The sequence below is a fragment of the Eumetopias jubatus genome, unplaced genomic scaffold (assembly GCF_037043125.1).
Source record: "Eumetopias jubatus isolate StellerSeaLion01/CBP00866 unplaced genomic scaffold, mEumJub1_p1.0 scaffold_13, whole genome shotgun sequence".
Lineage (NCBI taxonomy): Eukaryota > Metazoa > Chordata > Mammalia > Carnivora > Otariidae > Eumetopias > Eumetopias jubatus.
This window is the reverse complement of record NW_028274819.1, coordinates 16,197,470-16,210,764: the sequence shown is the minus strand read 5'-3', so window position 1 is coordinate 16,210,764 and position 13,295 is coordinate 16,197,470. Positions and strand designations below refer to the sequence as shown.

General features: G+C 41.6%; 1 protein-coding gene across 2 annotated transcripts in view; it reads right to left on the bottom strand.

Annotated features, from left to right (window-relative positions):
- Nucleotides 1-6,379, bottom strand: part of CKAP5 (cytoskeleton associated protein 5) — a 102,425-nt gene extending 96,046 nt beyond the window's left edge. The window contains exons 1-2 of one of the 2 annotated variants that reach the window (XM_028111201.2): nt 6,300-6,348; nt 5,636-5,740 (exon numbers count right to left, since the gene is read on the bottom strand). The gene's annotated coding sequence lies outside the window, so the exon portion shown is untranslated. Of the gene's footprint in view, nt 1-5,635; nt 5,741-6,299 lie in introns of both variants that reach the window. The other variant, XM_028111199.1, reaches the window with a different exon arrangement.
- Nucleotides 6,380-13,295: the final 6,916 nt, after the last annotated feature.

Genomic DNA, 13,295 nt, shown 5'->3' with positions numbered 1-13,295 from the left:
AAAATTTGTGATACCTACTTAGGCTGCTGAAGAGCCTTTTTTGGTTTATTTCCTGGTAGCTGACTTTCAGATACACAAAATGCTACTTCAAGTCTTATGATTGAAAAATGAAAAGAAAAAAACAAAAGCAAAAACGCATCTACATTAAACAAATGAATTTCATTTCAAAAAATTCTTGAAATTACTCAATTTTTTCCTCATCTTTATAGAAAGGATCTAAAAATCACTTTAATTAATAATCTCTAAAAAATATAATTAAGAGATCAAAGAAGTAGGTCTCTTATCTCTTAATAACAAAAATCATGTTTGAAGAGACAAGGTCAAGAGACATGAGGTCATGAGGTCACCATGGCTTATCTGACACCGTATCTATGCCAAAAATATATGACCATTCCAGCTGAGTCAGAATTTATGCTATGAATGCATCTAAACAAAGATCACATCCCAGGTCAACCACTGCTGTTACCAAGTCATGAAAAACAATGTTTTCTGTGGCACTTAAAAAGTGTTAATTGGAGGAAAAAGTTAGATCTCAGTAAAAAGCAAGTTACAAAGAAGACATCTGTTTGGGACCTAAGCTTCTTCTGAAAGTTGGAGAGAACTGTATGTGTTCATATTTAGTTTAATACACAGATACAGAAACAATTGTATGTATATGCATATACATGAGTTAGCATACATTCATATATTACTTAGCTCTGTCCACTGAGAGGGCCTAGAAATAATGACACCCCCAGCAATGAGCACACGGAGCACCCAGATCTTGGTTTCTATAAATCACTGTCCAGTAAAAGGAACCAAGACTCCTTGGAGAACTGGCTGATTCTAGGGTTGGGCCAGGGAAAATATAAGATGTGTCTGGGGCATCTTATAGTACTAGAAAGTAAGGAAATGCTGAAAAAGAAAAAAAAGGATGGAGACACGTCAAAGGGACACAGGAGCCAACATGAAAGATCTCCCAATGGTCAAAGCTGGGACAACTGAGCAAAAAAATAAGTAACACAGAATCAGATTATAACTAAAAGTACAAAATAGATATACTGATAGATAAATGGTTGAATAAAGACATGAATGGGGGAGAAGAGACAAATCTTCCTTCCCAAATTCCAAATAATAAATGTAGATACTCTTAAGTGGTACTTAAAGCCCTCCACCACTTTGAGGGTGGGCTAGACAGAGTGATTCACTTCTAAAGAATCAGTATAGAAAAGGAAAAATAGTAACCTCACATATTAACATGGCAAACACTACCTTAACCAAGTGATCAAGATCAACACCATCAGTGATATCATGTCGATATCACATATCCCCGGATATGAAATGACGGTATTCTGCGGCATTCTTTCCAAAAACATGTAACTCTTGTCTAATAATGAGAAAAATATTAGATAAACTCAAAAGGAGGGACATTACACAAAATAACTGCACAAGGAACTGTACATAAGCACTGTACTCTGTTGATAAAGTGGTTTCCCATGAGAGTATGGGTTAACAACTCTGATGCTGCTATGTATGTTTACTGGAATTGAACAATTAAGTAAATGGATGGTGGAAGCCAGGTTTCTACTGTTGACATGGAAATTCACAGATCAGCAAGGGGAGAAGGCTAGAATGGTCTATGTGGTAGTGGACTAGAACTGGAGATATCAGTAAGAACTCATGTTTAACTTAATAAATATAGTTACAGATAATTACACACAGAAATATTTACAGACAGGTCTATATACAAGAGTTAGTATAAAACTAACTCTCTGCTCCGTTAGTTGAGAGGGCTTAAAAGAAAGCAGCAATGAGGGTGCCTGGGTGGCTCAGTCAGTTAAGCATCTGCCTTCGGCTCAGGTCACAATCCTGGAGTCCCAGGATTGAGTCCCGCATCGGGCTTCCCGCTCAGCGGAGAGTCTGCTTCTCCCTCTGTTCTTCACCCAGTGCTCTCTCTCTCAAATAAATAAATAAAATCTTAAAAAGAAAAAGAAAGAAAGAAAAGAAAAGAAAGAAAGCAGCAATGAGAATACTTAATGCCCAAATCTTGTTTTTTTTTTATATCATTCTCCAATAAAAGCAGAGCTCCTTGGAAAAATAGCTGATTTTTAGCACTGTGACAAGAAATATACGAGATGAGCCTGGATCATCTTGTAGTGCCAGAAAGGGAGGGTTAAAAAATAATTATTAAACACACACACACACACACACACACACACACACACACACACACACACACACACACACACACTGATGTCAGTATGTTAAAGGGGCACAGGAGCCAACTGAAAGAGCTCCCAATGGACAAAGCTGGAACAATCTGAGCAATAAAATAAAGTAGTATTGGAATATAACTCAAAGTACAAAATAGATATCCTTCATTCCATACTGATATAATACTTAAATTAACAAATGAGGAAAGAAAGACAAATTTCCCATGCAGAAGAATTCCAAATAAGTTCTGTAGATACTCTACCCCAAAGAACAGGGAGCATAACTCTTCATTCCTTAAATGTAGGCAACACAGTTACTTTTTTCCAAAGACTATAGTATGGAATGGGGGAAAAAATTAACTTTATAGAGGAGTAACCTGACAAACATTACCTCAGCCAGGTGATCAGTCAGTATCAACAGTCATAAATCATGTTGATAGTATGTATCCTTTACATGATATGATGAAAATGGCACTTTCTGTCATCATCCCCAAAAACCATAACCCCAGTCTAATCACGAGAAAAACATCAGATAAATTCCAGTAGTGGGACACCCTAAAATATACTTGACCAATACCCCTAAAAACTTCCAAAGAAACTTTTTTAAATTAAAAAAAAACAACAACAAAAAAACAGGGGCACCTGGGTAGCTCAGTTTGTTAAGCATCCAACTCTTTGATTTCGGCTCAGCTCATGATCTCAGGGTCATGAGATGGAGCCCCATGACAGGCCTCAGCAGGCTCCACACTGAGTGTGGAGCCTGCTTAGGATTCTCTCTCTGTCCCCCACCACTCGCATGTGAGCATGCACATACGCCCTGTCTCTCTTTCCCTCAAATAAATAAATAAATAATGACGAGGGGGGCGCCTGGCTGGCTCAGTCGGTAGAGCATGTAATCTTGATCTAAAGGCAGGAGTGGGGAAGCCAAATCTACCTTCCCTCCCAGTTGACACAAACACAAAACTACCATTTTTCCAGTTTTCTTAGTTGAAGACTTTCCAAATTAGTCTGTTGAGATAAGGCTCACATCCAAAGTCACAGTAACACAGCCAGCTTTAGTTGTATACTTACTGTCTTTATCACTTTATCACATAGAGAAGACTATGACAATTTTGGCCAGTTTTGTTCAACAACTATTTTTTGACTACCTTTTTTGTTCCAAGCATTGTTTGAGCACTGAAGTAACCTCAAAGATAGAAGGAAAAAAAAATCTGTGCTCAGCGTTCTTTTTCTGTGAGGAAATCAGACAATACACAACCAAACAATAAATGACCTATCGGATAGTGATAAATGCTATGAAGTGAATAAAAAAGGAAAGTGAGGCAAAAGTGGCCAAGAAGGCTACTCTCATTGGAAGCATAGAAAATGTCTCTTTAAGGAGATGACGTTTGAGTTGAGACCTGAGCAGAGCTGGTATACAAAGAGAACAACAAATGTAAAGGCCAAAAAGAGTAAGTTTAACATGCTTGAGATATCTCATGTAAACAGGGCAACCGCCCTGATAGGAATGAGATAAGTGAACTTCAGAGGTAAAAATACAAAAGTCATTTAAGAATCTCAAACCACTCCAACATTGCTCACCAGGAATTCTTCAATGGTAATTAGATCAAGATCTCAGTTTTATGCTCCCCCAGTATCTCCCCCAAAGTCATAGCTGTCCAGTAAATAATGTATTTTGAACCGCCCCATCTTCCCTCTAAAAACTACCATGCCTATCATTCATATTTTCTCATGGCTCTGCTAGAAGTATTAAGAAAAAAGGGAGGTGGAGTAATCTACCGAGAAAGTGCTCCTGATTCTCCTTAACAGACCTCATTACTTCATATAGTACAACCACAGGTTAAAAGCAAAGGCCCTGGAGACATACTAACTTGGGTTCAAATTCAGATTCTATTAGTTGTGTGATCTTGAATAAGTTGCATAACCTTTCAAAGACTCAGTTTCTCATCTGTAAAAAGCTGTGAGGATTAAAAAAGATAAAATGAGGCACCCCGTGACTATTCAATAAATGTTAGCTACTGCTAATAAAAGTATTTGAGTATTTATTTTTTCAAGGACCAGAGCTGGGCCAGAGGGATTATAGAAAAAGCAAATTGTTTGAGTGTAGCAAATTGTTTGAGAGATAAAACTGTCAAACTCCCTTAGGTCAGGAGCTTTGTCTTTTTCTGGTTCACTGGTGTATTCCCAGAATCTAGAACAGTGATTAACACACAGAAGGCATCAACCCCAGTCTGTGCTGAATGAATGAATGAGACTCCATTAAGTCAAGGAGTGTAAGAGGGCCTGGTTTTACTTCAAAATAAAGAAAAAAGTTTTCATTCCACATCAAGATTTTAAACAATATCCTAAGGCCTTGTTAAAGATGTTTTTATTATTTCTAATTGCCTCCTCAAAATCTAGAACAGTGTTCATAATATTAAAGTACTCAAATTTATTGCAATTAAAAAGCTCTGCTACGGGGCGCCTGGGCGGCTCAGTCGGTTAAGCGTCTGCCTTTGACTCAGTCATGATCTCAGGGTCTTAGGATGGAGTCCCGGATCAGACTCCCTGCTCAGCAGGGAGCCTGTTTCTCCCTCTCCCACTGTCCCTCCCACCACTCATGCTCTCTCTCTCTCTCAAATAAGTAATAAAATCTTTAAAAAAAATTTTTTTTAATTAAAAAATAAATAAAAGAAAAAGCTCTGCTGCTAAAATTGAGCTGTCAGTTGTAGGCTGCACTACTGTTCATAATTCAAAGCTGATGATCAAAACATTGAAAGTAATAAAGTATAAGGTATATTGTTATGGGAAACCCTGCTTGCCAGTGCTCCAGTGAGCTGACTTAGAAAACTTGTGTAAGATTTTTTTCTCACGGTTGACCAACAAAGTTTAATTTATGCTGGCAAAATAAACTGATTTCACCTCTATATCATTAAATTTTATTAAAACATTACAGTTTGTCCAGTCACTTCAGAAAAGTCCAAATCTTTTAGACTTCTTAAAAAGTTTCAAAAGACTGTTAGCTTAATATATTGGCTCTTTAGGTCAAAGAAGGACTTTTCACGGTTGATGAAAATGGAGAAAGAAGGAGTTCACCTCTCTAAAAATGAGTTTTCAATTACTATAATTATGCATAAAATAAGGCAGGCAGCATTTCTGGGCCAAGATTTGATGCCTTAGTTCCCCGTGAGAATTAGAGCCAAGCATAAATTTGGGGCAAGTTCTGCAAAAACCACTTTACCCTCTATTGACGCTGAATGAAAAACTCATTGTTAGGATTCATCAACACGAATATATTTTCTAACAAACAGCAGCCACTCTGGCAACAACGCTTTCACCATTTTCTATCCCAGAAACAAAACAGGATGCATTTAAATCCTGCCTGACAGTTACCACGATTGCAGGGCAGCTATCTCAAGAGCCTAAGAGTGGTAAGGGCTAAAAAGTAAAAAAATCTAGCTTACCGAACCTTAAAGTAGCAGGCCTCCTCAAGCTAACCTGCAGTAGTGGCTACTGTATAGGTCCGCCAAACCTTCAGAGCTGGAAAGATACCTGAACTCCACTGACACCTTTTGAGAGAAAGACTGGCGTGAGGGCGGAGCGGTATGATCGGAATTGTTAAAACCGCAGCAAGCCGGCAGGGACACAGGTACGCGGGCAGGCCCCGGTACCGCAGTCCTTCACGCTCCGAGATGACCGGGCCCTTCACAACCACAACAGCCCTCCTAGGTTCTTATTCACTCATTCATTCATTTGACAATTACGCGAGGGGCACCGTAGCAGGGCCCGCTCGCAGGGCCCCCGCCCCAGCCCCGGAACACCCACAGCCGCCAGGCGCGGCCCTGCACCGCCAGCATTCCCCCAACGCTGCAGCCCGCGCCCCGCCGCTGCGCGCTCGAGTCACCCGGATCCCGGCCTCGGCCACACACGAGCGCCCACGCCCCCCGCCCTCCCGGCGGCGCGTCCCCCGGCCTCCGCCCCGCTTCGCTGCCTCAGACCGCCCGGTTCGTGCGGCGAGGGAGGGGCGCGTCCGCGGAGGCCCCCAGCCCGGGGTTCAAGGAAACCCGGCGCGCGCGACGCCTGGACCCGAGGGCCTAGGTGGGTGGGTTGGGCCCACCGGCCACTCACCTCCGCCGGGTCAGAACCGAGGGGCCTGCTCTAAGCCGTTTGAAACCGCTTGGGCCGCCGCACACCCCGCAGTGTCCTCGTTGTTTATTGGCTCTCGACGGACCGCCCATCCGCCCGTTTATTGGTCCATTTGAAAGGACTGTGGGCACGCGCCGCCCGCAGCTTTAAAGGGGCCACAAGCAGCCGTGCTTCCTTCGGACCCGGCGCGGCCTGATCCGGTGGGGACTGGGTTGCTGTAGCAAAAGCTGCCGACAGCGCTTTCCCCCCCACTCCCCCAAAGAAGGGCGAAAGATGTGTAGAGAGCTGTGCATCCCCGGCCACCAGCATGTTTCCTTTATTTAATTTTGTCCATTCAAGCAACTGTCAACACCTGGCAATTTTTTTAAAAAGTCATTTCATTCACCAAATATTGATGGTGCAGCTAAGTGCGTGAGGGAAAGGAAAAGCAGCTGGGATATCGTGGAAGGAGCAATGAATGGAGCCAGGATGCTGGATTCTGGTCTTGGACCCGCTCTAAGTAAACCACTTTCCTCGGTAGATCATTTGTAGCTTAGTTTCCTCAAACCAGGATAACCATGTTTCTCTTATAAGCTTAACGTGAGGATTTAATATAACTAATTTAATGTCTAGGAAAGGCCTTTGAACAGTAAGCATTCTGCAAATGCTTAATACTCCTGTTATTTATAGAAACGACATACTTGGTTAATATTTCTAGAAGTCTTGTTTAGCTCTGAAAATAAAATCTTTTAAAAAAGAGGGGGTGGGTTGTGGCATCTGGCTGACTCAGTCAATGGAGTTTGCAACTCTTGATCTCAGGGTTGTATGTTCCAGCCCCACGTTGGGTGTAAAGATGACTTACAAATAAAATCTTAAAAAGAGAAAAGTCTTGTTTGGCTCTAAATTCTATGTTTCTATGAATAAGATCAGGTCTTTCCAAGAAATTTGCAAACTACAGTGGTCAGAAGAATAAAACATATAGTCCAATCACTAAAATTCAAAGCAGCATGAGAACTAGGTAAAAGAAAAACTGTAGATGCTTAGCAAAGGAAGAAATTTGCTAAGGGAGGATCTGTGAAAGGGATGGACTTTTAATCTGGGATTTCAAAGATATGTAATTACCAACAGACTAAAAGATGGAGAGGGGATGGGTAAAAGTAATAAAACGATTATTTTTTAATCTATCAAATTGGTAAAGATGAAAAAGTTTGACAACCATTGGTTGGCCAACATTTTTTGAGAAACAGTCATTCAAACTCACTGTTGGTAAGACTGTAATTGGTGCAAACTTTTAGGATGATTTTGCAGTTATTAAAATGTAAAATGTGGGACACCTAGCTGGCTCAGTCAGAAGAGCGTACAACTCTTAATCTCTGAGATGTGAGTTCCAGCCCCACAATAGGTGTAGAGATTCCTTAAAAATAAAATCTTAAAAAAAAACATAAAATGTGTATGATCTCTGGCCCAATAATGCCACTGTTAGGAATTTGTCCTACAGATCTGTGCAATTATGCAAAGAAAAATATACCCAAAGATAATTACTGTTAAGATAGGAGACAAAAGGGAGCCTGGGTGGCTCAGTCGGTTAAGTGGTTGCCTTCAGCTCAGGTCATGATCCCAGGGTCCTGGGATCGAGCGCGGCATCGGGCTCCCCGCTCGGCGGAGAGCCTGCTTGTCCCTCTCCCTCTGTCTGCCGCTCTGCCTACTTGTGTTCTCTATCTCTGTTAAATAAATAAATAAATAAAAATCTTTAAAAAAAAAAAAGATAGGGGGAAAAAACCCACAAACAAAAAAACCCCGTGCCCTAGAAATTACACGTCCATTCATAGGTAACTTGTTACATAATTACAGTATACCTACTCAATAGAACGCTATGCAACTGTTAAAAAGAATGTGGTTAATCTGTATGTGCTGGTGTAGAAAAAGTGCACAACTTTTATTTTACTGAAAAAAAGGCAAGTTGCAGAAGAGCATATATGGAATAATTTTATTGTACATGGTTATAAATGCATATGTATTTGTGTGCATGCCTGAAAATGGTTAGAACATTCCTGGAATTTCAAGAAATTATTTAACAAGGGGAGTGGGTAGGGAGGGAAATGAATTTTTTGCCATTGACATGTTAATTTTTTTAAAAGAAGTACCAGGGAGAATGTCTAGTAGTAAGAAAAGTAGGAGCAAGGGCACAGAAACAAGAAAGTACATTATATATAGGGAATTGAACATGTGAGTTTAATTTTAGAACAGGGCACATGTTGGGAAGTAGTGGGATACAAGATTGGTAGATAAAGGAACATTCTAGGAGGGTCTTGAATACCAAGGTAAGGAATTTGTACTTTAAGTAGGTGATGGGGAGCTATCAAAGGTTTCTGAGCCAGAGAGCAACAAATTCAGAATTGCACTTTACGAAAACTAATTAGCTTGAGTGTCTAAAATGGGTTAAGAGTTGGAAGCCCAGTTAGGAGTCTGCTATGAGGTGACAGCAGTGGAAATGTTGAGAACAGATTCAAGAGCGTGAAGGGTTTGGCAACTGTCTTGGTGCAAAGGTGAGGGTGGGGCCCATTTAGGGAAATGAGTCAAAGAGCGTGCCAGGCTTTGAGCCTAGGGATTGGGAGGCAGTGATTGCCCAGATGGAAGTAGAAAGTCAGGAGAAGCCAGTCTCAAGAGGGAGGCAAGGAATTTAGTTTTAGCCCTGTTTACTTTTAGGTACCAATGAGACATTCAAGCACAATCTCTAAGTAGGTCTAGGAAATACAGGATGAGAACTATGAGAAAAAATTAGGACTCAAGTGATACAGGCGTAGAAGAGATGAAATTGTAGCAGTGGATGAGACCACAGAGTTGGGAGTGGGGAGCGAAAAGATAGGGCATGAGAATAGATCCATAGGTTAGGGGAAGGAGAAAAGAACCAAGCAGAGCAAAAAGGTCATAGTAACCTTTGAGAAATGGGTTAGGAACATATAGAAATAGTCTTCTTAAATCATTGGTCATTGGCATGTTTACTTTATTTAAATATTATGGGAAATAAATTGAAGATTACATTTATAAGGAGAACGTGATGGTAAACTGGAATTTGCTCAATAAAGGATGTATGGAGTCTGGATCCTGGAGAGCTTTAGAACAAGATGGCAAATTCCTTTTTGTCTTATATGGCTTATGTGTAGCCCTGCTAGAAGGTGGGCATTGGATGTCTTATTCCATTCATTTATTTGTTCACTCACTCAACAAATATTTATTGAGCACCTAATATGTGCAGGGACTCTTCTAGGCACTTGGGATAACCAGTGCACAACACACACACACACACACACACACACACACACACATCCCTCTTTTATGGTACTCATAGTGAACAAGCATAGATGATCAATACATAAATAAATTATATAGTATGTTATTAGACAATATGTGCAATGGGAAAAGAAAAAAGAATAAAATACGGTAAAAGGGATTTGGAAGTAGAGTTAGAGAGACATTAATTTTATAAAGGATGATCAGAGTAGGTTTCATTAAGGAGGTTACCTTTAAGCAAAGACTTGAAAGCGAAGGAGTTAGCCATGAGTTTCTCTACAGGAAGGAAGTGCCAGCCAGGGGGAACAGCTTCGCAAAGACCCTAAGTTGGGAGCATGCCTCTCGGGTTAGAGAAACAGGGAGTCCTGTGTAGCTGAAGCAGAGTAGTTGGCAGTAGGAGGGTAGGAGATGAGGCCTGATAGATAATGTAGGGCAGGGAGTGGCAGATCTTGTAGGGTCTTGTAGAAACCGAACATAGTACCTTGCTCCATAGCAGGTGTTCAATAAATGTTTGGCCAGTCATCTTTTGCAGGCCAGGGTTATCACCAAATAGCTTTTATCTGTGTATTTATTAGAGTGACGGGTGCTTACCTTATCCCAGGGGCCTCTCGGTAATTCTGCATAAGGAAGATACTAATAGGACAGTGAAACCCTTGTAGGTATCAGAGATCAGGGTGAACACTGTATTACTGCAACTGGAAGCAGTAAGCAAATGCCAAACATTGTGGCCGTTGAATAACTGTGCCGAGCATTTCTGAAAAGCCTGCTAGGGTGGGGACAGTGCTCATCCCATCGTAATCACAAACCACATTCTGGGAAAGAAAGAGCTCTACTATGGGCCATGGATCCATATTTGCAGCCTAAGAGGAACAGTTTCAGTGATTCACTTCCTTTCAACTTTTAGTCCAGGTACCTTGTGCATTATTCCCTAGAGACAGCAGTGGTAACATTAACACAGGTCTCAAGTGGCTGTGTGTTTTTGTGCTTTGACTGGCCTCCAAGCCTCTCCAGACTGCACTAGTTGTATTGAATAGGTGACTGAATGAAGGGAATGAATAACTCTTTTCTCATAGCCCATTTTTCCATAGCCCCCCAAATGCAGGCTGTCCAAGAACTCTGACCACAGAAGCACCAGCCCCACCAAAGTGGAAGGAGGCAGAGGGAGAGATAGGAAACTTGTTAGCAGGCTGTCAACAGGCTTTTAGGGACTGGAGGGAAAACCACCAAGAAGGACAAGATAAGTGAGAGTTCTTGGCTCTTTGTGTCTTGTAAAATGACATAGGCAGATTGAGTAGCTTGGGGCTAACTCCAGCCTTGGGTTTAAACTCAGACCCTTAATTAGGCTGTCTGGATCTGTTTTAACATCATGTCAAGGAGTCCAAGATTGTGAGTTGCAGCCTTGACTGGAAACAAAACTCTGTTCCCTATGCTGAGCTCTGCTTAGCCTCTGTCAGCTGCTTAATGGGAGAATGATCTAGAGAGAAAATAAATGGGCAAGTGAGGGAATGTTACAAAACAAAGGCTGCCTGAAACACCCCCAGACACACGTCCTATTAAGTGGATCATTTGAGTCACCTCCACTTACGAAGACAAGACATACTCACAGACTGTTTCTTAGCCATGGAAAGGGCTCACCTACATTTTTCATTATGTCCATAAGCAGAAGTAACTGAAGTTTACTCTATGTTCTTGAAGGTCAGTGCATTCCACTTAGAACCTTGTGCACCCTCAGTTCTTTAGATGCTTTTTCAAAGTTCCTCTGCAGCACTGACTTTGTTTTCTGTAGGATTAGGTTTGGTGAAAGCTTCAATTCATGCCTTGGAAATCTCTCTAGGGGCCACAGAGATCTTTTTATCTTAGCTTCCATCGTTTGTTCATGCAATACAGAAAGAAGGGCAGTGACTATATTTTGAACATGATTAGCTTGTAAAAATATGTCCAGTTTGTTAGAATCTGACCATCTTGCTACTCATCGGGTTTTATATCTGGAGAACCAGGGAAGGCATTCTCAGCTCTTGTTTCATCCCCAAGATTTCTTGGAAGAACATAAAAAATTTCAGGCTAGAAATGACCTTAGCAATCATCTGCCTCAACCTTTTCATTTTACTGCTCAGGAAAGTAAAAGCCAGAGCATGATCATAACTTGAAAATTGGGTGTTAAGTCTTTGACACCGTTGCTGAAGTCTCATCGGTCTGCCCCCCCGCCCCAGATTCTTATCAAGACCTGGACCATGAGGGCCAGCCTCGTTTTCCTCTCCCATTTCCTAACCCTAAAGTGACAGGAAAGTCGCAGGTTCCTCAAGACCTTTAAGGCTCAGGCAGTGTTGAATACCTGATTATACTGGCTCATGTGATCACAGGGTGTCAAAATGCATTCACCAAACTTTTGTCTTTCCAGAAACATCTCCCAGTCTTTTGAGCAAATGGTATGTTCTCAATGCATTCATTTTTTCTTCTCATTTGAAAAGTTCTTCCTGAGTTCCCAGCTCTAGTGGTCAGTTCATGGTCTGGCCCGTCACCCTGAGCCTTTGGGAGGGGGTACTTTCTACAGGTATATAGGCTTATGCTTTAGGCTGGACTTCATCACCTAAAATGTCTCCTTTGTTCTCTCTGAGTTTTTTCTTAAAAAATGGTGGAGTAAGAGGATGATTGTCCTTGAGCTATGCGATTTGTTTCTGTTCTAGCACACATACCCCTCACCAAAGTTGGAAGAATTATGCACTGTAAATTACCCTCAGATTTCCTGTTATATAAATAAAAGAAACTTCAGTCTTTCTCTTTTTGGGGGGATGTAGGGTGGGGATGGAGGCTGTTGCTAGATTCTAAGTTCTGTGGGTCAGGCTTGGGCAGGGGTTGGTCCCCAGCAAGAGATAAAGGAATGAATGGAAGCATTATTCAATAAGAAGCCTGTGGTTTAGAAAATCAACTACTGAGCCTTGGCATACAATTCTACATCGGGCACCGAGACTTCCATGATTCCCAATCATCACTGAAGAGGTGTCATGTGCAGAGAACCTGAGAATGGATCCCCAACTTCCTGTCCTAGCCTTGAGATGTACTGTATAAATTATGAGAAGGCAGCTTTTTTAAAAATAAAAGGAAAAAAATAAAAAATAAAAGGAATCAATGTTGATTTGATCCATTGTCAGAGTTAACTATGAAACTTGACTAAGATCAACAAGAGCTAGTAGCAGGGGTGCCTGGGTGGCTCAGTCATTAAGCGTCTGCCTTTGGCTTGGGTCATGATCTCGGGGTCCTGGGATCGAGCCCCGCATCGGGCTCCCTGCTCCGCGGGAAGCCTGCTTTTCCCTCTCCCACTCCCCCTGCTTGTGTTCCCTCTCTCGCTGTCTCTCTCTGTCAAATAAATAAATAAAATCTTAAAAAAAAAAAAAGAGCCAGTAGCAGATCTGGGCCCGTGACGATCCCTCCTTGTCCCCAGTCCTTTTCCTACTACATCAGACAGTCTTGCCAGTGACTATCAATCACGGTGAGGCAAAGTCAAGTTCTGGGACAATGAGGTCCTCATAGACCTAGAATAGAGATAGAAGATACATGGTATATAAGCCATGACACTTCCTTCCAGTGCCTGAAGGAGATGTCACTAACCATCATGACACTTTTCCCATTGAGTCTCAACAGGACCTCAGGCAGCCACTACCAACCAAGCAAAGTTGGCACTTGAGATGAAAGCTATCTGCCATCCCTGTT